Source organism: Ranitomeya variabilis, chromosome 4, assembly GCF_051348905.1.
Source record: "Ranitomeya variabilis isolate aRanVar5 chromosome 4, aRanVar5.hap1, whole genome shotgun sequence".
Taxonomy (NCBI): domain Eukaryota; kingdom Metazoa; phylum Chordata; class Amphibia; order Anura; family Dendrobatidae; genus Ranitomeya; species Ranitomeya variabilis.
The window spans coordinates 4,811,668-4,837,774 of NC_135235.1; positions in this window are offsets into that span (position 1 = coordinate 4,811,668).

Consider the following 26,107-nt stretch of genomic DNA (forward strand, 5'->3'; position numbering starts at 1 on the left):
AGTGATTTGGTTTGAGCAATCATTCCTCTCACTAAAAACTTGCAGAAAGTTCTTGCGAGAACTCTGCGCAAATAAGTTTGGAGAACGAACTCAGTGTTTATTAGTCTTGAGACAATTGTGTGTACTGGTGATTATCCCCTCCCTTTTTCTTCATCTTTCTATCCTATCTTTTATTTGGCAACCATGGCAACGAAAGGAGAAGCCTGGTACACCCAGCAGAAGAAAGACACTCTTGCTGGGATATGCACGTATCATGGCCTGAACCCCCAGAGCATGACCAAGACTCAAATGGTCGCTGCATTGGTGCAATGGGAAGCCGCTCTAGACCACTCACAGAGCCCAGAGGCCGCAGATGCCAGCACCAGCGAACGTGGTGCTGCAGCAGAGGTTCAACCACTGAATACGGGCCCTACTGGCAACCAGGGGGGCGCAGACCTCCGCCTGCAGCTGGCTCTGCAACAATGCTCCGCAGATGACCTAGAGAGACGTCTGCAGCTGATCCAGCAATACCAGGAGCAAGCCGAGCGAGAGTCCCAGCGAGAGGCAGAGAGAGCCGAGCGAGAGGCCCAGCGAGAGGCAGAGAGAGCCGAGCGAGAGGCCCAGTGAGCCGAGCGAGAGGCCCAGCGAGAGGCAGAGAGAGCCAAGCGAGAGGCCCAGCGAGCCGAGCGAGAGGCCCAGGCCCAGCGAGCCGAGCGCCAAGCCCAGCGAGAACATGAACTGGAGATGCTCCGGCAGGGGGGGACGCCTTCCACTGCCCAGAGCCGTGAGCCCAGCAGCACTCAGACACCAAAGCCCCGGCCCGACCACTTTCCTGTTATGGAAAAGGATGGGGACTTGGACACTTTTCTGCGGGCCTTTGAGAAAGCCTGCAGGCAGTACCAGCTGCCTACACAAGAATGGGCACGATACCTGACACCAGGGCTGAGAGGAAAAGCTCTGGAGGCGTTTGCTGCCCTCCCTCAAGAACAAGATGGTGACTATGAGGCCATCAAGCAGGCTCTCATAGCCAAGTACCAGCTTACACCCGAGGTGTACCGTAAGAAGTTCCGGACCCTCCTACGTGGCCCACACGACAGTTACAGTGATGTGGTGCATGGACTGGGGACCCACTTTGACCAGTGGACCCAAGGACTGTCAGTGACCACCTTTGCACAGCTGCGAGACCTGATGATCAAAGACCAGTTCTTCCATCTTTGCCCAACTGAGGTGCGACAGTTCGTGATGGACCGAGAACCCAAAGACGTGACGAAAGCAGCGCAGATTGCCGATGCCTATGAGGCCAACCGTAGATCGGAAGTGCGGAAGCCAGTCACCTCCAGCTGGAGAGGGGGTAAGCCTGCATCCAACGCCAGTACCCCTGCCAGCCAACATACCAGAGGTCCTGTCCCCGTGGCCAACAGCACCAGACCTACCACCGAACTTCGCCAGTGTTACCACTGCAGGCAGACTGGACACCTCAGTCACCGATGTCCAGCCAAGCAGAAGAACCCCTCATCCCAGGCCCCAGGGCCTAATGCAGCAGTTCTTTTGGTGGGTGGTGTGGCTGGGAGGGGGTGTGAAAACGTACAGCCTGTCATTGTGGGAGGTCGTGTTGCTACAGGCCTCAAGGACACCGGGGCTGAACGAACCCTCATCCGACCCGAACTGGCGGCCCCTGAAGAAATCATTCCGGGGAAAACCCTAACTGTCACTGGGATTGGGGGCATCAGCTGTCCCTTGCCAATGGCCCGGGTTTTTATTAATTGGGGTGCCGGGAGCGGGGTGAAGGAAGTGGGGCTGTCTGATAATTTGCCCACTGATGTTTTGTTGGGGACTGATTTGGGGAGGTTGGTTGCATACTTCGTGGATGACCCTCCTCCCCAATCTACTAATAAGGGTAATGTTAACCCTGATGATGATGATGATGATGATGGGAAATCGCATGTGTTACCTGACCATGCTTTATCTTGTAGTGATGCATCTGTTAACCATTTTTTCCCTAGGATTGATGGTGAAAATGTTGTACCTGTGCCAACTGTATCTGATAATGATGTTTCTGTGAAAGTTGATGTGTCCATAGGTACAGGAGTGCTCAGCCACGTCGCTCTGCGGAGTGAGACGGCTGAGGAACCCCTAGCAGGGGCAAGTGTCGGTGCTACCGGAAATGGGGAGATACATGGGAACCGTGAGGAAGGTGATGCCATGCAATTGACCAGTGCCACCGAGGAAGGTAACTGGCCCATAAGTAGCAATGCTCCTGAGGTAACGGGGGTGGATGGGGAGGTAGAGCCCATAGCAGCATCAGCTGATGGGTCTGTAGAAATCCCCGGGGAGACAGCCTACGTAGCTGCTGTCACCCGCAGTCAGAGTGCCCGGAACGCAGATACCTGTCTGCCTTCCGGACCCTCCTCAGTCATCAGTGTGACTGAACTAGAGGTGGACCCAGAGCAGGTCCCAGAGGGCTCCCGTGGGGAAGGGACCCTGACGTCGCTTCTGGCTTCCCCTAGCCAGGAGTTTCAGGCCGCTCTGCAAACAGATGCGAGCCTAGAGAGTTTGAGACAACTCGCCGGGACGTCATTCTCCGAGACTGATAAGGAGAAGGTGTTCTGGGAAGGAGGAAGGTTGTACCGGGAGACAGTACCCGGAGAATCACAAAAGGAGTGGTTGAGGGAAAGACAGCTGGTCGTCCCGCAGCAATTCCGGGGTGAGTTGTTGCGGATTGCCCATGAGATCCCGCTAGCTGGACACTTGGGGATCAGCAAAACTAAGGCCCGGCTGTCTCAACACTTCTATTGGCCTAAGATGGGGACAGATGTGTCAAACTACTGCCGCTCCTGTGTCACCTGTCAAAGAGTGGGGAAGGCGGGGCCTGCTCTTAAGGCTCCCCTGATCCCTTTGCCAGTGATAGAGGAGCCTTTCCAGAGGATCGCGGTGGACATTGTGGGCCCGCTGGCCGTCTCCAGCAGCTCTGGAAAGCGATTTATTCTTACTGTGGTAGACTACGCTACCCGGTACCCAGAGGCAGTAGCTCTGTCTTCAACTAGGGCAGATAAGGTGGCGGATGTCCTGTTGGCTATCTTTTCACGGGTAGGATTTCCCAGGGAAATGCTTACTGATCGAGGGACCCAATTTATGTCTCACCTAATGGAGGCTCTCTGTAAGAAAATGCAGGTGAAGCACCTGGTATCGAGTGCGTATCACCCACAGACCAATGGCTTGTGTGAACGCTTCAATGGTACCCTCAAACAGATGCTACGCATGCTGGTTGAGACACAAGGGCGCGACTGGGAGCGGTACCTCCCACACCTGCTATTCGCTTACCGAGAGGTTCCGCAGGCCTCGACGGGGTTCTCCCCCTTCGAGCTCCTGTACGGCAGGCGAGTCAGGGGACCCCTTGGGTTGGTAAGAGAATCCTGGGAAGAGGAGCCGAACCCTTCTGAAGTGTCCATAGTGGAGTATGTCATGCGCTTCCGTGACAAGATGCAGACCTTGACGCAGTTGGTGCATGACAACATGACGCAGGCTCAGGCTGATCAGAAGCACTGGTACGACCAGAACGCCCGGGAGCGGACCTACCACGTGGGTCAAAAGGTGTGGGTGCTGGTTCCTGTACCAACGGATAAGCTTCAGGCAGCCTGGGAGGGCCCGTACGTCGTCCACCAACAGCTCAACCCGGTCACCTACGTGGTCACGCTTGACCTTGCTCGGGGTAGGCGAAAGGCCTTTCACGTCAACATGATGAAGGCTCATCACGAACGTGAACCTTTCGTCCTCCCGGTCTGCAGCTTACCCGAAGACGGGGAGGAAGACACCCTCCTGGACATGCTGGCCCAAGCCAAGGCCCGTGGGTCCATTGAGGACGTGGAGGTAAGCGCCTCGCTAGATGAACCACAGCGGTTGCAGTTGCAAACCACACTGGAACCCTTCCGGGTCGTGTTCTCCAATCGGCCTGGAAGGACTGAGTTAGCGGTCCACGAGGTGGTCACCGGGAATCGCGCCCCACTACGGCGAACACCCAATCGAATCTCTGACCAGGTGCAGCAGATTATGCGCCAGGAGATCGATGAGATGTTACAGCTGGGGGTGATTCGACGGTCAAAGAGCGCGTGGGCCTCACCTGTAGTTCTCGTGCCAAAGAAGGACCGGACCACCCGGTTCTGCGTGGACTACAGGGGGCTCAACGCCATTACAGCCTCTGACGCGCACCCAATGCCGCGCATCGAGGAGCTGCTTGAGAAGTTAGCTGGCGCAAAATACCTGACAATAATGGATCTGAGTCGCGGATACTGGCAGATTCCCCTGAGCCCCGAGGCGCAGGAGAAGTCCGCCTTTATCACACCCTTTGGACTGTACGAGTCCACGGTCATGCCCTTCGGCATGAAGAATGCCCCTGCCACTTTCCAGCGGATGGTCAATCTCCTGCTTCAGGGACTGGAGAAGTACGCTGTGGCGTACTTAGATGACATTGCCATCTTCAGTCCCTCCTGGGATGAACACCTGCAGCATCTCGAGGAGGTGCTCTGGCGAATTCACCAAGCAGGCCTGACTATCAAGCCGGGAAAGTGCCAGATGGGCATGAGGGAGGTCCACTACCTGGGACACCGGGTAGGCGGAGGCACCCTGAAACCGGAGCCTGACAAAGTGGGCGTGATCGTGAACTGGCCCACTCCCAGGAACAAGAAACAGGTGATGTCCTTCCTGGGCACTGCAGGGTACTATAGGCGCTTCGTGCAGCACTATAGTAGCCTGGCAAAACCTTTGACGGACCTCACCAGGAAGAAGCTACCCCACATCGTCAACTGGACAGATGGCTGTGAGGGGGCCTTCCAGGCGTTGAAGACAGCACTGTGCAACGCCCCTGTGTTGAAAGCAGTCGACAGCAGTCGACCATTCTTGGTACAGACCGACGCCAGCGAGTTTGGCCTTGGTGCTGTGCTCAGCCAGGTGGACTCGGAGGACCAAGAGCACCCCGTGTTGTACCTGAGCCGGAAACTTTTGCCGAGGGAAGTGGCCTACTCCACCATTGAGAAGGAGTGCCTGGCCATAGTCTGGGCCCTGCAGCGCTTGCAGCCCTACTTGTACGGTCGCACCTTCACGGTGGTGACCGACCACAACCCTCTGCGCTGGCTAAGCACCATGTGTGGAACCAATGGCAGGTTGCTACGCTGGAGCCTTGCCCTTCAGCAATTTGACTTCACCATTAAACACAAAGCGGGCAAAGAGCATGGGAATGCAGATGGACTCTCCCGCCAGGGTGAACCCACGGAGGTGCGCATGTAGGCATACCGAGAGGTTCTGCCGCCGTAGCGCACGCTAAAAGGGGGAGGTGTCACGATATGGTATGAAATATCATATAAGTTTAGTTCTGTTGCTAGCATGCTGTGGGTTAAAAACCCCCCTTCCCTTTCACTCAGCCAAGAGCTGCCTTGTCAATGTACATGGGGAAGAGAGTTTTATTGACGAAAGGTATTTACGATCAGTATTTCCTGTGGGGGAAAGTGCCCAGCTTTAACTAGATTAGAACCTTCCAGAAAATGAAAGTCTTTTGTTCTGTTTTTGGAAGATATTAGACAAATCGTTTAAGTTAAGACCACGAAAACATATATTTGTAATCTCCATCGAAGGAGGTACCCATCACTCTAAACATGAGCTTTTAACTCCATCAGGGGAAGAAGTAGGGATTTCTCTGTACATATACATCCCAAATAGGACATATTTGGTCTCACTAGAATGCCAGCGATAATACGAGATGAATGCTGGTTGTATTACGGCTATGAGATGTTCAGCAGCGGAATTACAAGTCTTAGAAAGATTTAGCTTATACTTAGTCAGAATGCAGAGAGAGGAGGGACTTGGATAGCCAGCCTTTTTGGTGATGTCACCAGGTTAAACTATAACTGTTTTGGCCGGACTCCAGAGTCTGTCTGTTGCTGGAAGAACATGGGGGTCTGACCTGAAGAGCTGTACCTCATGCATTGGGATTTTTGGGAGCCTCTCCCCCCTAGCATGGTGTTTGCCTGAACTGATATGAACTAAGAACATGTGAGTTATCTTTTCTTCCTTTAATCCCTTTATTTTCATAATTACCTTGTACATATTTGCAATTGTCTCACTTGTAACATCTTTGTAAAATATTTTGATAAACACTGCATAAACTTTATGGGTATATTATTTCATGCCAGTTATTTCTCCATGCTCTAAAAACGTACCCTGTCTCTTGAAGGGAAAGTACGCTACTGTTTTGGGGTTTGCTTCGAACCCGTTTAATCGAGGCTGGTGGCAGTGATACCGTGTACTGTGCAGGCCTTTGGGTTTCACTGTAGCGACTGCGGCTTGATAATTATTGTTCCTGCCTGAGTGGGAGTAGTTATCGCGTCGCTGCAGCGCGCCCAATAGCCAGTACATAGCAGGCAGCCTTTCTGGCGACCAAGTACCCTAGGTGCAGTACCTAATCTGACCTGAGAGTAAGGGGGGCGCCAGAGAGCTGCAAGTGTTAAGTGGAACTGTAAGCGGGATATACACAAATCCCTGCAGTTCATGGTATATTGAAGAGCAGTGGGATACCTAAAATAAGCCCCTGCTGTAAACTAAGAGGTCAATAACCTTGTGTGTGTTCTTTTCATCACATTGTGGCAGTGGAGGGATAACTAGGATAAGCCCCTCTGCACATGTGATAGCCGTCTGCTGGTCTAAAGTTACCCCGATCCGTGACATATTGTGGGCAGCGGCTAAGGGATCTTGACAGTCGCGGTGTGAATCGTGACAGTGCAGATTGGAGATAGATGGTGATGGGGCTGGAACGTGAGAAGTGAAATGTGTCTGTGCTGTATTCTCTGCAGCCAAGTCCTGTCTGGAGAAGTTGTCATGTCGTTCTGGGCCAGGTGGGAAAAGTGAACGATTCCATCATAAAGAACGTCAGCGGTATCTGTAACTGTGCTGTGATCTCTTATATGTTCTGTAGGGCTGGTATCTACCACCGACCATATGGCGGTAATATCCATGTTGGTCTTTATCTTCAGTAACATTGCTGTCATCTGCTGAGGTCTCCTCCACTATTAGGGTGCGTCACACAGTTGTAATCAAGGTTACCTGGTTAGGAGCCCACTGAGAAGCTTCGCCCCCCCTGAACCAAAACCCTAGCTATGCCTCTGACTGGGCTGCAGGGGTCTGGTGGCTCCGGGGGTCTCCACCAGTCTTAGCACTGGGCTGCAGGGGTCTTGTGGCTCCGTGGGTCTCCACCAGTCTTAGCACTGGGCTGCAGGGGTCTGGTGGCTCCGGGGGTCTCCACCAGTCTTACCACTGGGCTGCAGGGGTCTTGTGGCTCCGGGGGTCTCCACCAGTCTTAGCACTGGGCTGCAGGGGTCTGGTGGCTCCGGGGGTCTCCACCAGTCTTAGCACTGGGCTGCAGGGGCCTGGTGGCTCCGGGGGTCTCCACCAGTCTTAGCACTGGGCTGCAGGGGTCTTGTGGCTCCGGGGGTCTCCACCAGTCTTAGCACTGGGCTGCAGGGGTCTGGTGGCTCCGGGGGTCTCCACCAGTCTTAGCACTGGGCTGCAGGGGTCTGGTGGCTCCGGGGGTCTCCACCAGTCTTAGCACTGGGCTGCAGGGGTCTTGTGGCTCCGGGGGTCTCCACCAGTCTTAGCACTGGGCTGCAGGGGTCTTGTGGCTCCGGGGGTCTCCACCAGTCTTAGCACTGGGCTGCAGGGGTCTTGTGGCTCCGGGGGTCTCCACCAGTCTTAGCACTGGGCTGCAGGGGTCTGGTGGCTGCACCTTATATTATAGCTGCAAAGTCAATAATATCCATCAGGGACCCCAAACTATCGACCATGGAGCCAGAGGAGATTTAGCAGAGTAGTTTGGGGTGGCATGTAGGACTTTTTTTTTAATCGCTTTTTATTCTGCTGTTTGTGAGGTAGGATGTAGAAAAAGACGGCATTTCTGCGAATGTTTTCTATTATGTGAGGCTATATGCCCATGTTGCAGAAATGCTGCGGAAATGTCCATAGCATTTCCACAACTCCCTGCCCTGGGTAAAACGCATGCGGAATTTGCATGCGTTTTCCAGCAAAACACAAGCGTTTTTAGCTGGCAGAATGCTTGCACTTTACAAGCGATTTGAAGCATGCCTTGGAAAAGTGATTGACAGGTTGGTCATAGTGCTTGACAAGTGTGACCAACTTTTTACTATTGATGCTGCCTATCCACCATCAATAGTATAAGATAGAATGTTTAAAATAATAAAAAAAAAATATATATGGTTATTTTCACCTTCCGACGGCCCCTGATCTCCTCAGCGGTGCTCCCGGTACGTTCCGCTCCAAGGAATGCTTTGTACGAAGGACCTTTGTGATGTCACAGGACCGCAATGTCATCTTGGGTGGTTCGTGCAATGCATCCCTGGGAACGGAAGCCGCCGCGTGCACCGCTGAGGGCCGGGAGGACTCTGGGGGCCATCAGAAGGTAAGTATATCCATATTTTTTATTTTAATTCTTTTTTTTTACATGAATATTGTACCTAGGGCCTGGAGGAGAGTCTCCTCTCCTGCAGACCCGGGTACCATCCGCACATGAAGCGCTCACTTTACGCATGGTGGGCATAGTCACATGTGTAAAGTGAGCGTTTCAATGCAAGTCTATTGTGGCGGAATCACCGCGATTCCACAGAAATAATGAACATGCTGCAGATTTTACCGCTTTGTGATTCCGCAGCGGGAAAATCAGCAGCATGGGAACAGCAACTGCGGAATCCCATAGGATTGCATGGGAATGTGGTTTTTAAGCGTTTCCACTGCAGCAAAATCGCCGCAGAAACACATAAAAAATGCAATGTGGGCACATAGCCTGACTGTACAGCCCACTTCACACGACCTATCATGTTTCTCACAGATGCCACGTGTGCCCTATTTGACCTATGGTGCTGCACTCGTGCCCGTGTTTTCCCAGCAGCACAGATGACAAGGGCCAATACAAGTCTATGAGTCTGTGTAAACATGCCGTCCGTGTGCTGTACATGTGCCGTCCGTGCGCCGTACAAGTGCCGTCCGTGTGCCGTACAGGTGCCATCCGTGTGCCGTCCGTGTGCTGTACATGTGCCCTCCATGTGCAGTACATGTGTCGTCCGTGTGCCGTCCGTGTGCCCTATATGTGCCGTCCCTGTGCCGTCCGTGTGCCGTACATGTGCCGTCCGTGTGCCGTACAGGTGCCGTCCGTGTGCTGTACATGTGCCCTCCGTGTGCAGTACATGTGTCGTCCGTGTGCCGTATATGTGCCGTCCGTGTGCCGTACATGTGCCGTACAGGTGCCGTCCGTGTGCTGTCCGTGTGCAGTACATGTGTCGTCCGTGTGCCGTCCGTGTGCCGTATATGTGCCGTCCCTGTGCCGTACATGTGCCGTCCGTGTGCCATACAGGTGCCGTCCGTGTGCTGTACATGTGCCCTCCGTGTGCAGTACATGTGTCGTCCGTGTGCCGTATATGTGCCGTCCGTGTGCCGTACATGTGCCGTACAGGTGCCGTCCGTGTGCTGTACATGTGCCCTCCGTGTGCAGTACATGTGTTGTCCGTGTGCCGTACATGTGCCGTCCGTGTGCCGTCCGTGTGCAGTACATGTGTCGTCCGTGTGCCGTATATGTGCCGTCCCTGTGCCGTCCGTGTGCCGTACATGTGTCGTCCGTGTGCCATACATGTGCCGTACATGTGCCGTCCATGTGCCGTCCGTGTGCAGTACATGTGCCGTCCGTGTGCCGTATATGTGCCGTCCCTGTGCCGTCCGTGTGCCGTACATGTGTCGTCCGTGTGCCATACATGTGCCGTACATGTGCCGTCCATGTGCCGTCCGTGTGCAGTACATGTGTCGTCCGTGTGCCGTCCATGTGCCGTCAGTGTTTAACATGGAAAGTATGTGAGAGGCTTTGTAATTTCATTTCCATTATCCATATCGGAAAAACACAGATGGCACATGGCCGACACACTGAGTGAAAACACTGGTGACACTGATATCGGTGTAACATGTACGTGTTTTATATGGACATGGGGGCCCCACTTTGAATTTTGCCTAGGGCCCCAATTTGTCTAAAACTGGCCCTGAGTGGGTACAACCATGCAGGAGATAGACGTGGGCGGCCACATGTCGGCGGGCGGCCATGGTACATATGGCACATGCGCTTGCTGCAGCAGAGGTGTAGGAACAGAGCAGCCATGATGATGAATGTTGCTTGGTCAATAGAAGCTGATGCAAGCTGGTGAAGGAACACTACACATCTATAACGGCGGCATTGGATTTAAACTGGACCTCCAGGTGTTTGGAGAGCCGTGGAGTAAGAATAAACTCCAGACAACAAAGGAAAGCTGAGGAATTGCAGCTGGTGAAAGCCAAGAACGTGAAGAAATGAAACCAGGAGGATGGGTGGTCGGAGGAGACCTCGGTCCCTGGTACAAGGCCGCAGGAGGCCACAGGAGGCCACACAGGGCACGTGCAGGACTCACTGCTGCTGCACAAGCCAAGGTCGCAGGTGTCTGCAATCAGCAGCAGGTGTGTGAGAGGGAGGAGGTCATGGCTGAGCAAAGAGAGCACCTCCTCTGATGGCCCCCGGCTCTGCAGGTTATGGGGGCTTCATTACAACCTGGGGTTCATGAATGCAAAAACAAGACGAGCCTCAAGATCCCACGCGTGTTCAGTGTAGGGTCAGAGGGATTGTGCCTCCGAGAAGCAGAGCAATAAGTGGGGTGGCAGCGAGTGGACCTCATCAACTGGTGGTCTCCGAACATATAGGATGAAGAGCGGAGAGGTAGGAAGACAATATCCAGACAGAAATCAAATCCGTGCAAGGAAACAGAGCCACGACGCTCCGCATCTGACACAATATGTGGAGGAAAGACACAAAAAGCAACACACCGCCCTTATATACCACCGATATGTGTCAAAAATATACCGAAATATAAACCAAAATATATACCATCAATATATACCATCACTATATACCGAAATATATATCATCACTATATACCGAAATATATACCATCACTATATACCATCACTATATACCGAAATATATACCATCACTATATACCATCACTATATACCGAAATATATATAATCGCTATATACCGAAATATATACCATCACTATATACCATCACTATATACCGAAATATATACCATCACTATATACCATCACTATATACCGAAATATATACCATCACTATATACCATCAATATATACCATCACTATATACCATCACTATATACCAAAATATATACCGAAATATATACCATCGCTATATACCATCACTATATACCGAATTATATACCATCACTATATACCGAATTATATACCATCACTATATACTGAAATATATACCATCACTATATACCGAATTATATACCATCACTATATACCGAATTATATACCATCAATATATACCGAAATATATACCATCACTATATACCATCGCTATATACCATCACTATATACCGAAATATATATCATCGCTATATACCGAAATATATACCATCACTATATACCATCACTATATACCGAAATATATACCATCACTATATACCATCACTATATACCGAAATATATACCATCACTATATACCAAAATATATACCATCACTATATACCATCACTATATACCGAAATATATACCATCACTATATACCATCACTATATACCATCACTATATACCATCACTATATACCGAATTATATACCATCACTATATACCGAATTATATACCATCGCTATATACCGAAATATATACCATCGCTATATACCGAAATAGATACCATCACTATATACCATCGCTATATACCGAAATATATACCATCACTATATACGAAATATATACCATCAATATATACCGAAATATATACCATCGCTATATACCGAAATATATACCATCACTATATACCATCACTATATACCGAAATATATACCATCACTATATACCGAAATATATATCATCACTATATACCGAAATATATACCATCACTATATACCGAATTATATACCATCACTATATACGAAATATATACCATCAATATATACCGAAATATATACCATCGCTATATACCATCACTATATACCGAAATATATACCATCACTATATACCATCACTATATACCGAAATATATACCATCACTATATACCGAAATATATACCATCACTATATACCATCACTATATACCAAAATATATACCATCACTATATACCATCGCTATATACCAAAATATATACCATCACTATATACCATCGCTATATACCAAAATATATACCATCACTATATACCGAAATATATACCATCAATATATACCATCACTATATACCATAACTATATACCGAAATATATACCATCAATATATACCAAAATATATACCATCACTATATACCATAACTATATACCGAAATATATACCATCAATATATACCAAAATATATACCATCACTATATACCATCACTATATATCATCACTATATACCAAAATATATACCGAATTATATACCATCAATATATACCGAAATATAAACCAAAATATATACCATCACTATATACCATCATTATACAGTATACCATCACTACGTACCATCACTATATACCGAATTATATACATTACTATATACCGAAATATATACCATCACTATATATCATCACTATATACCGAAATATATACATCACTATATATCATCACTATATACCATCACTATATACCATCGCTATATACCGAATTATATACCATCACTATATACGAAATATATACCATCAATATATACCGAAATATATACCATCGCTATATACCGAAATATATACCATCACTATATACCGAAATATATACCATCACTATATATCATCACTATATACCAAAATATATACCGAAATATATAACATCGCTATATACCATCACTACATACCATCACTATATACCATCACTATATACCGAATTATATACCATCACTATATACGAAATATATACCATCACTATATACCGAAATATATACCATCACTATATACCGAAATATATACCATCAATATATACCGAAATATATACCATCGCTATATACCATCACTATATACCGAAATATATACCATCACTATATACCATCACTATATACCGAAATATATACCATCACTATATACCAAATATATACCATCACTATATACCGAAATATATACCATCACTATATACCAAATATATACCATCACTATATACCGAAATATATACCATCACTATATACCGAAATATATACCATCACTATATACCATCACTATATACCAAAATATATACCATCACTATATACCGAAATATATACCATCACTATATACCATCGCTATATACCAAAATATATACCATCACTATATACCGAAATATATACCATCAATATATACCATCACTATATACCATAACTATATACCGAAATATATACCATCAATATATACCAAAATATATACCATCACTATATACCATCACTATATACCAAAATATAAACCAAAATATATACCGAATTATATACCATCACTATATACCATCATTATACAGTATACCATCACTACGTACCATCACTATATACCGAATTATATACATCACTATATATCATCACTATATACCATCAATATATACCATCACTATATACCGAAATATATACCATCACTATATATCATCAATATATACCATCAATATATACCATCACTATATACCGAAATATATACCATCACTATATATCATCACTATATACCATCAATATATAACATCACTATATACCGAAATATATACCATTAATATATACTGAAATATATACCATCAATATACACTCACCGGCCACTTTATTAGGTACACCTGTCCAACTTCTTGTTAAAGGTACCGTCACATTAAGCGACGCTGCAGCGATAGCGACAGCGATGCCGATCGCTGCAGCGTCGCTGTTTGATCGCTGGAGAGCTGTCACACAGACCGCTCTCCAGCGACCAACGATGCCGAGGTCCCCGGGTAACCAGGGTACACATCGGGTTACTAAGCGCAGGGCCGCGCTTAGTAACCCGATGTTTACCCTGGTTACCAGCGTAAAAGTTAAAAAAACAAACAGTACATGCTCACCTGCGCGTCCCCCTGCCGTCCGCTTCCTGCTCTGACTGAGCTCCGGCCCTAACAGCACAGCGGTGACGTCACCGCTGTGCTTTCACTTTCAGTTTAGGGCCGGCGCTCAGTCAGTGTCAGGAAGCAGAGGCTGGGGGACGCGCTGGTGAGTATGTACTGTTTGTTTTTTTAACTTTTACGCTGGTAACCAGGGTAAACATCGGGTTACTAAGCGCGGCCCTGCGCTTAGTAACCCGATGTTTACCCTGGTTACCAGTGTAAAATATCGCTGGTATCCTTGCTTTTGCTGTCAAACACGGCGATACACGGCGACCTAGCGACCAAATAATGTGCAGACCTTCTAGCAGCGACCAGCAATTTCACAGCGGGATTCTGATCGCTGCTGCGTGTCAAATACAGCAATATCGCTCCCTAGGACGCTGCAACGTCACAGATCGCTGGCGACGTTGCTTAGTGTGACGGTACCTTAACACTTAATTTCTAATCAGCCAATCACATGGCGGCAACTCAGTGCATTTAGGCATGTAGACATGGTCAAGACAATCTCCTGCAGTTCAAACCGAGCATCAGTATGGGGAAGAAAGGTGATTTGAGTGCCTTTGAACGTGGCATGGTTGTTGGTGCCAGAAGGGCTGGTCTGAGTATTTCAGAAACTGCTGATCTACTGGGATTTTCACGCCCAACCATCTCTAGGGTTTACAGAGAATGGTCCGAAAAAGAAAAAAAATCCAGTGAGCGGCAGTTCTGTGGGCGGAAATGCCTTGTTGATGCCAGAGGTCAGAGGAGAATGGGCAGACTGGTTCGAGCTGATAGAAAGGCAACAGTGACTCAAATCGCCACCCGTTACAACCAAGGTAGGCCTAAGAGCATCTCTGAACGCACAGTGCGTCGAACTTTGAGGCAGATGGGCTACAGCAGCAGAAGACCACACCGGGTACCACTCCTTTCAGCTAAGAACAGGAAACTGAGGCTACAATTTGTACAAGCTCATCGAAATTGGACAGTAGAAGATTGGAAAAACGTTGCTTGGTCTGATGAGTCTCGATTTCTGCTGCGACATTCGGATGGTAGGGTCAGAATTTGGCGTAAACAACATGAAAGCATGGATCCATCCTGCCTTGTATGGAGCATCTTTGGTATGTGCAGCCGACAAATCTGCGGCAACTGTGTGATGCCATCATGTCAATATGGACCAAAATCTCTGAGGAATGCTTCCAGCACCTTGTTGAATCTATGCCACGAAGAATTGAGGCAGTTCTGAAGGCAAAAGGGGGTCCAACCCGTTACTAGCATGGTGTACCTAATAAAGTGGCCGGTGAGTGTATACCATCACTATATACCATCACTATATACCGAATTATATACCATCACTATATACCATCAATATATACCGAAATATATACCATCACTATATACCGAAATATATACCATCACTATATACCATCACTATATACCGAATTATATACCATCACTATATACCATCAATATATACCGAAATATATACCATCAATATATACCGAAATATATACCATCAATATATACCATCACTATATACCGAAATATATACCATCACTATATACCATCAATATATACATCATTATATACCGAAATATATACCATCACTATATATCATCACTATATACCATCAATATATACATCACTATATACCGAAATATATACCATCACTATATATCATCACTATATACCATCAATATATACCATCACTATATACCAAAATATATACCATCACTATATATCATCACTATATACCATCAATATATACATCACTATATACCGAAATATATACCATTAATATATACCGAAATATATACCATCACTATATGTCATCACTATATACCATCAATATATACCATCACTATATACCGAAATATATACCATTAATATATACCATCAATATGTACCATCACTATATACCATCACTATATACCGAATTATATACCATCACTATATACCGAAATATATACCATCAATATATAACATCAATATATACATCACTATATACCAAAATATATACCATCACTATACAGTATACCATCACTATATATCATCACTATATACCATCACTACATACCATCACTATATACCAAAATATATACCATCAATATATACCGAAATATATACCATCAATATATACCATCACTATATACCGAAATATATACCATCACTATATATCATCACTATATACCATCAATATATACATCACTATATACCGAAATATATACCATCACTATATATCATCACTATATACCATCAATATATACATCACTATATACCGAAATATATACCATCGCTATATATCATCACTATATACCATCAATATATACCATCACTATATACTGAAATATATACCATCACTATATATCATCACTATATACCATCAATATATACATCACTATATACCGAAATATATACCATCACTATATATCATCACTATATACCATCAATATATACCATCACTATATACTGAAATATATACCATCACTATATATCATCACTATATACCATCAATATATACATCACTATATACCGAAATATATACCATTAATAGATACCGAAATATATACCATTAATATATACCATCAATACCATCACTATATACCATCAATATATACCGATATATATACCATCAATATATACCATCAATATATACCATCACTATATACCATCACTATATACCGAAATATATACAGTATACCATGACTATATACCATCACTATATACCGAAATATATACCATCACTATATACCGAAATATATACCATCACTATATATCATCACTATATACCGAAATATATACCATCACTATATATCATCACTATATACCGAAATATATACCATCACTATATACCGAAATATATACCATCACTATATATCATCACTATATACCGAAATATATATCATCGCTATATACCAAAATATATACCATCACTATATATCATCACTATATACTGAAATATATACCATTATTATTATTATTATTATTTATTGTTATAGCGCCATTTATTCCATGGCGCTTTACATGTGAGGAGGGGTGTACATAATAAAAACAAGTACAATAATCTTAAACAATACAAGTCATAACTGGTACAGGAGGAGAGAGGACCCTGCCCGTGAGGGCTAACAATCTACAAGGGATGGGTGAGGATACAGGAGGAGAGAGGACCCTGCCCGCGAGGGCTCACAATCTACAAGGGATGGGTGAGGATGCAGGAGGAGAGAGGACCCTGCCCGCGAGGGCTCACAATCTACAAGGGATGGGTGAGGATACAGGAGGAGAGAGGACCCTGCCCGCGAGAGCTCACAGTCTACAAGGGATGGGTGAGGATGCAGGAGGAGAGAGGACCCTGCCCGCGAGGGCTCACAATCTACAAGGGATGGGTGAGGATACAGGAGGAGAGAGGACCCTGCCCGCGAGAGCTCACAGTCTACAAGGGATGGGTGAGGATACAGGAGGAGAGAGGACCCTGCCCACGAGGGCTCACAATCTACAAGGGATGGGTGAGGATACAGGAGGAGAGAGGACCCTGCCTGTGAAGGCTCACAATCTACAAGGGATGGGTGAGGATACAGGAGGAGAGAGGACCCTGCCCGCGAGGGCTCACAATCTACAAGGGATGGGTGAGGATACAGGAGGAGAGAGGACCCTGCCCGCGAGAACTCACAGTCTACAAGGGATGGGTGAGGATACAGGAGGAGAGAGGACCCTGCCCACGAGGGCTCACAATCTACATGGGATGGGTGAGGATACAGGAGGAGAGAGGACCCTGCCCACGAGGGCTCACAATCTACAAGGGATGGGTGAGGATACAGGAGGAGAGAGGACCCTGCCTGTGAAGGCTCACAGTCTACAAGGGATGGGTGAGAATACAGTAGGTGAGGATAGAGCTTGTCATGCAGCGGTTTGGTCGATCGGTGGTTACTGCAGGTTGTAGGCTTGTCGGAAGAGGTGGGTCTTCAGGCTCTTTTTGAAGGTTTCGATGGTAGGCGAGAGTCTGATGTGTTGTGGTAGAGGGTTCCAGAGTAGGGGTGATATGCGAGAGAAATCTTGTATACGATTGTGGGAAGAGGAGATAAGAAGGGAGTAGAGAAGGAGATCTTGTGAGGATCGGAGGTTGCGTGTAGGTAAGTACCGGGAGACGAGGTCACAGATGTATGGAGGAGACAGGTTGTGGATGGCTTTGTACATCATGGTTAGGGTTTTGTAGTGGAGTCTCTGGGCAATGGGGAGCCAGTGAAGGGATTGACAGAGGGGAGAGGAGGGGAATAGCGGGGGGACTGGTGGATTAGTCGGGCAGCAAAGTTTAGAATAGATTGGAGGGATGCGAGAGTGCTAGAGGGGAGGCCACAGAGCAGGAGGTTGCAGTAGTCAAGGCGAGAGATGGTGAGGGCATGGACTAGGGTTTTTGCAGATTCTTGGTTGAGGAATGTCCGGATCCATTAAATATTTTTGAGTTGAAGTTGGCAGGAAGTGGAAAGGGCTTGGATATGTGGTTTGAAGGAGAGATCAGCGTCAAGGATTACCCCGAGGCAGCGAGCTTGTGGGACTGGGGAGAGTGGGCAGCCATGTACTGTAATGGATAGGTTCGTTGGGGGGGGGGGTCGCGTGAGATGGGGGAAAGATGATGAATTCTGTTTTATCCATGTTAAGTTTCAGAAATCTAGTGGAGAAGAAGGATGAAATAGTGGACAGACATTGAGGGATCCTGGTTAGTAGGGTGGTGATATCTGGTCCAGAGATGTAGATCTGCGTGTCATCAGCATAGAGGTGATACTGAAAGCCATGAGATTCTATGAGCTGTCCCAGGCCAAAGGTGTAAATGGAGAAGAGCAGGGGCCCAAGGACTGAACCTTGTGCGACAGATAGGGGGCGAGGTGAGGAGGTGGTGTGTGAGTGGGAGACGCTGAATGTCCGATCTGTTAGGTATGATGAGATCCAGGATAGGGCCAAGTCTGTGATGGCAAGGGATGAGAGGGTCTGTAGTAATAGGGAATGGTCCACTGTCTCAAAGGCAGCCGACAGGTCGAGGAGGAGGAGGACAGAGTAGTGTCGCTTGCTCTTGGCGGTTAAGAGGTAATTGGTGACCTTAGTTAGGGCAGTTTCAGTGGAATGGTGTGACCGGAAGCCAGATTGTAAGCGGTCAAAGAGGGAGCAAAAAGAGAGATGGGAGGATAGTTCAAGGTAGACGTGTTGTTCCAGTAGTTTGGAGGCATCAGGGAGAAGTGATATAGGGCGATAGCTAGATACAGAGGATGGGTCAAGAGAAGGCTTTTTGAGGATAGGTGTGATGGAGGCATGTTTAAAGCTTGAGGCGAAAACACCAGTTGTTAGTTATAGGTTGAAGAGATGGGTTAGGGTTGGGATGAAGATTGTGGCGAGGTTTGGGATGAAGTGGGATGGGAGCGGGTAAAGTGCACAGGTGGTGAGATGTGATCTTGAGAGTAGAGTGGAAAGTTGATCTTCTGTAATGGTGGAGAAGTTGGTTTTGGAGGTGGAGGGCTGGGAAGTTGGGAGGAAGGGCTCTGGGGGTTGTTGACCAAAACTGTCTCTGATGTTATCAATCTTCTGCTTGAAAAATGAGGCAAAGTCTTCAGCTGAGATAAATGGGGAGGGAGGAGACGCTGGGGGACGGAGGAGAGAATTGAAGGTGTTGAATAACTGTTTAGGGTTGTGAGACAGGGAGGATATGAGAGATGAGAAGTAGGTTTGTTTAGCTGTGGCGAGTGTGGTCTTGAAAGTAGTGAGGGACTGTTTGAATGCGATGAAGTGGTCGTTGGAGTGGGATCTTTTCCATCTGCGCTCAGCAGCCCTGAAATCTCGCCTCAGTTCTTTGGTCAGGCTGGTGTGCCAGGGCTGTCTGTTGATTTTGCGAGCTTTGGTATGTGTAAGTGGGGCAGCAGATTCCAAAGCTACAGCTATTGTGGTGTTATATAGAGCGGCAGCGTCATCCGCATTGTGTAGGGAACTTATGTCTGTGAGAGGGAGGAGGGATTCAGAGAATGAGTGTAGGTCAAGATGTTTAAGATTTCTGTGAGGGTGGAAGAGGTGAGTTAAAGAGGTTAGATAGGGAGCAGAGGCAGGTGAAGATGAGGTCCAATGTGTGACCATCTTTGTGAGTGGCTGCAGAAGACCATTGAGTGAGGCCGAAGGAGGAAGTGAGAGATAGAAGTTTAGTGGCAGCTGAGAGGGAAGTGTCAATGGGGATGTTGAAGTCGCCCATGATAATAGTGGGGATGTCCACGGAAAGGAAATGAAGTAGCCAGGTGGTGAAGTGGTCAAAGAAGGTGGTGGCTGGCCCTGGGGGGCGGTAAATGACAGCCAGTTGGATCACTATATCATCACTATATACCAAAATATATACCATCACTATATACCGAAATATATACCATCACTATATACCGAAATTTATACCATACTCAAATTGCAGTTCAAGTGAAGGTCTGGGGTGCTGGGTTTCTTTTTAAACACACACACACTAATTAACCAATCATTTACTGAGCACAGGTGAGGATGTAAACTAGGATTGGGTGCGTTATACGACCAGGCGACAAAACTTTTGTCTTGCTAAAATCTGACCATTTTGTGTCCATCAACTGATCAATATTTCTGCATTGATGCCAATTTATTTTCTTAACCTAAACCACATTTCCAAGGATTTCACCTTTCATAAGAATAATTTATACAACCAATGGATGAATTTAACGTCAGGTTATAAGCTTTTATTTACATAACATGGATAAGCGACAAAACTTCTGTCAGGGAGTGTATACTGAAATATACACCATCACTATATACCGAAATATATACCATCAATATATACCATCAATATGTGTCAAAAAATATACCGAAATATAAACCAAGATATATACCGAATTATATACCATCACTATAAACCGAAATATACAGTACAGAGCATAAGTTTGGACACACCTTCTCATTTAAAGATTTTTCTGTATTTTCATGACTATGAAAATTGTACATTCACACTGAAGGCATCAAAACTATGAATTAACACATGTGGAATTATATACTTAACAAAAAAGTGTGAAACAACTGAAGTTATGTCTTATATTCTAGGTTCTTCAAAGTAGCCACCTTTTGCTTTGATGACTGCTTTGCACACTCTTGGCATTCTCTTGATGAGCTTCAAGAGGTAGTCACCGGGAATGGTTTTCACTTCACAGGTGTGCCCTGTCAGGTTTAATAAGTGGGATTTCTTGCCTTATAAATGGGGTTGGGACCATCAGTTGTGTTGTGCAGAAGTCTGGTGGATATACACCTGATAGTCCTACTGAATAAACTGTTAGAATTTGTATTATGGAAAGAAAAAAGCAGCTAAGTAAAGAAAACCGAGTGACCATCATTACTTTAAGAAATGAAGGTCAGTCAGTCTCAAAAATTGGGCAAACTTTGAAAGTGTCCCCAAGTGCAGTGGCAAAAACCATCAAGCGCTACAAGGAAACTGGCTCACATGAGGACCACCCCAGGAAAGGAAGACCAAGAGTCACCTCTGCTTCTGAGGATAAGTTTATCTGAGTTACCAGCCTCAGAAATTGCACGTTAACAGCAGCTCAGATTAGAGACCAGGTCAATGCCACACAGAGTTCTAGCAGCAGACACATCTCTACAGCAACTGTTAAGAGGAGACTTTGTGCAGCAGGCCTTCATGGTAAAATAGATGCTAGGACTTGTGTGGTGCCCCAGGGTTCTGGTCGTCACAGTGGTATTGCTTTCCTCTCGGGGAGAGTGATGCTACTGTAGCGCCCCCACTGCCACAGGGCCGAGGGGTACCCGGTACCGGGCCTCTGAGTCTCTGCTCTGGGATTGTCACGGTGGCGAGACGCGGTCCGTGACCCTGCTGAGGGGCGCCCAATAATAGGTGTGGATGGTGGTGGTAGTGCGGTGCAGTGCCGGTAAATAACGAGGACACCAGGTTGCAGTCTCTTTACCTTTTTTACTGAAGGTTTGGAGGTACCCAATCCAGAGCACTGTTAACAGGGCTGGCTGAGACCGGCCGGTCCGACGGCACATCCAGAGTTCCCTTTTGCAGGTGGGAATCAGTGTCTACCTTCTAGCGCCTGTGTGTTGTAGTCCTTCCTTGCTGAGCTCCCCAGGATAGTCCTCACAACTGATTCTGTCTGTCTCTGACGTTCGTTCTCTCTCCGTCCCCCAGATGATATGGTTAGGACGCACCCGTATGACGGGGTAGGCCTGGAGTTCTTCCGGGACTCTAGAGTCGCCCCTCTCCCACAGCTGCCTCCATTGTCTGCTTAGGTGTTTTAGTGAGACAGCCAACCTATAATTGACTGTCCTGCAGTGGTTTGAAGTAATGCTTAAAGTCTCTTACTTTCTCGGCGTTCCGGCCACCGGCTGTTTGCGCCTCAGAAGGATGTTGCCTCGATCTTACAGCACGACTCCTTCTGGTCCTATCGCCTCTTTGCTGTATTCCCTTTTTTCTCTCTCTTTTGTCCTTTCTTAGGAATCTGTCAGGATCCCATCCCTGACAGGTCCTCTCTCTAGCTCTTCCTAGTTACTTCCCTCTGTCTTCCTGTCCAACCCCCAGTTTTACCAGAGTGTGAGGAGTGGCCTACTAGATAGAACCACTCCCCCTGGTGGCCGGAGTGTGAAGTGTAGTGTGAGTGTTACCTGGTCAGGTGAACCCCTTTAGTGCAGTCAGACGTCACATCACTCCCCTTAGTGGCAGAGCGACATTACTGCAACGACCAGGACTCTGGGGCGCTGCACTCCCCCCCCGGTTAAATCCAGTTCTCCCGGACTGGGAAAACAAGAACAACAATACATGTTAACAGAAAACACACCAAATTTTGAAATACCATAAAAAAACATAAACATAGCAGTGCTTCCCTTTATGGGAGGTGAGGACTCTTGAACGTTGCGAAAGTTAGGTCATGCACAGTTTATGACTCTCAGTTCAGTGGTTGAAACAGCGGGGACCCCGGGTAAACAAAGGGGTCCCTTTTAGAAGTTTTTGGAGTAATTCACTGTCCATTACTCCATTGTCCATTTTAAAACCTGCAACAAAAGATATGCACACAAACAATTGTTAACTAAATAGCAGCCCTCACTAATACCTCCAAGTTTTGTAGCGGAGGGGAGTTTGATTCTTGGTGCTGCGTGTCGACCTTCGCAGCGCAGGGGTTAATACTGGCCTAACAGGGCCCACTATGCTTGCTACTGCTGGTGTAGTGCACTGCCTTCTAGCTACACTTCTAGTGAGTCTGGGTAGCACTGGCAGGCTGGGGTTCTCAGGGCTGCTGCTAGCAACAGTGGGTACGGCAGGCTCGCCGATAGCAGAGGGAGGATTTGCCAGTTCAACGGTCGGCACGGCATCTTCAGGTAGGGCTTGTTGAGGCTGCGGGGCCGGATGATCTGGTACCACCATTGGTTCTGGTGGGTTCGGATGTTGGAACGTTAGAACAGGTACCACGATGGCCTGATTTATCTGAGTCCAGGACTGGGGAAAGTCACCAAGGACAGTGTGGATCATCTTCTCCTTTTCTACAGGTGGGGAGTTTCCTGGATCCATTTCCCTCGCTCTCAGTTTCTCAGGGCAGGCTTTAAGGTGGTCCCTGGATATCACCGTCGAGGTCTCCCCTCCATCCTTGCTGATGAGGCAAACCTTCGTGTTGTCGAAATCGGATGGCAGGACAGTATACGGTTCCACTTCCCATTGGTCGTCGGGTTTGTGTAGCCTCCTCTTTCATTTGAGTACGTGCTCACCAGGTGGCAAGGGAATTGCAGGGGCATGCTGATTGTAGTCCCTTTCCTGTTTTTGCCTGCTCTGAGCAAGGCTTCTTTCCACGCACTCTTGTACCTTGCGGTACCTTTGCCGCCTCTCGGTATCCCAATCGGCATCCGGCGAGGTATCTTCGGGGGTTAAGACCCCCATATCCAGATCAACAGGTAACTTGCTAGACCTTCCTCGCATCAGGTACGCTGGAGTGCAGTTGGTGGAATTTACTGGGATGTGATTATATATGTCCACCAAGTCAGGCAACTTCGTTGGCTACAGGCTCCGTTCCTCTACGGGCAAGGTCTTTAGTAAGTCGATCACCACCTGGTTCATCTTTTCGCACATCCCATTGGTTTGGGGATGGTACGGTGTGGTTCTGATCTTCTTACACCCGTACAATTGGCAGAACTCTTGGAACACCTCCGCTTCGAATGCTGGTCCCTGATCGGTCAGTACCTTCTCCGGGTAGCCATGGGGCCTACAAAAGTACTGCTGGAAAGCCTTGGTGGCCATCCTGGCCGTTAGATCCTTGACAGGCACAACCACCAAAAATCTGGAGTAGTGATCCACGATGGTAAGAGCGTAGACATAGCCTGACCGGCTAGGTGTCAGCTTCACATGATCCAGCGCGACCAGTTCGAGCGGCCGCTTGGTGATGATAGGCTGCAAGGGAGCCCGTTGGCTGCCACGGTCCCTCCTGCGTAGGCTACATGGACCACACTCCCGACACCACTTCTCAATGGCTCTCTTCATGCCAATCCAATAGAACCTCCCTCGGAGTAGCCTCTCCAGCTTCTTCCATCCGAAGTGTCCGGCTCCATCGTGGTAGGCTCCCAGAACCATGGGCGCATCTCGCCTTGGCACTACTATCTGCCATACCAATTCGTGAGTACGTGGGTCGATGCTTCTCCGGCACAGCTTGCCATCATGGATAAATAGTTTGCTTCTCCCCTTCCACAGCTGCTGGGTCTCCTGTGGATCATCTGGGCCGGGATGTAACCCTGCCTGCGTCAAGAGCTCTTTCACCCGACGGACCGCGGGGTCACCTGTTGTGAAATTGGATTTTGGGCTCCCCCGGTGGCCACTGGTGGAATTGAACTGGTGTGCATCATCCTCTCTGTTCACCTGTTTCCATCAGGATGTGGGAGTCGCTATTTAGCCTTGCTCCTCTGTCACTTCCATGCCGGTCAACATTGTAATCAGAAGCCTTTCTGTGCATGTTCCTGCTGCTAGACAACTCCCAGCTAAGTTGGACTTTAGTCCTTGTTTGTTTTTGCATTTTGTTCCAGTTCACAGCTGTAGTTTCGTTTCTGTGTCTGGAAAGCTCTTGTGATCTGAAATTGCCACTCTGATGTTATTAGTTAATACTAGAGTCTTAAAGTAATTTCAGGATGGTGTTTTGATAGGGTTTTCAGCTGACCATGAAAGTGCCCTTTCTGTCTTCCTGCTATCTAGAAAGCGGACCTCAATTTTGCTAAACCTATTTTCATACTACGTTTGTCATTTCATCTAAAATCACCGCCAATATTTGTGGGGGCCTCTGTCTGCCTTTCGGGGAAATTTCTCTAGAGGTGAGCCAGGACTATATTTTCCTCTGCCAGGATTAGTTAGTCCTCCGGCCGGCGCTTGGCGTCTAGGGATAAAACGCAGGCTACGCTACCCGGCTACTGTTAGTTGTGCGGCAGGTTTAGTTCATGGTCAGTTTAGTTTCCATCCTTCCAAGAGCTGGTTCTTATGTTTGCTGGGCTATGTTCTCTTGCCATTGAGAACCATAACAGTCACCATCCTGGGTCTCCGCCCATCCATGGTGGGGCAGGGGATTCGGCATGGCATCCGGTTGGTTCTTGTGCCTGTTCTTCACATGATGGGAGTTCTGAGTGGCTTTGGGGCGATGGAATGCAGGCAGCTCCACCTCTTCAAGTGCCTCCGGGTCTTCTCCTGTTTCTGGCAAATTGGGCATTCGGGACAGGGCATCGGCATTTGCATTCTTGCGTCCTGCCCGGTACTTGATGGTGAAGTCATAGTTGGACAGCCGGGCCATCCACCTCTGTTCCAAGGCCCCGAGTTTGGCGGTATCCAGATGCGTTAGCGGATTGTTATCCGTGAAGACGGTGAATTTCGCTGAGGCCAGGTAGTGTTTGAACCTCTCTGTCACTGCCCAGACGATGGCAAGGAATTCCAGCTTAAAGGAACTGTAGTTGTCAGGGTTCCTTTCCATGGGACGAAGCTTCCTGCTGGCGTAAGCGATTACCCTCTCCTGGCCTTTCTG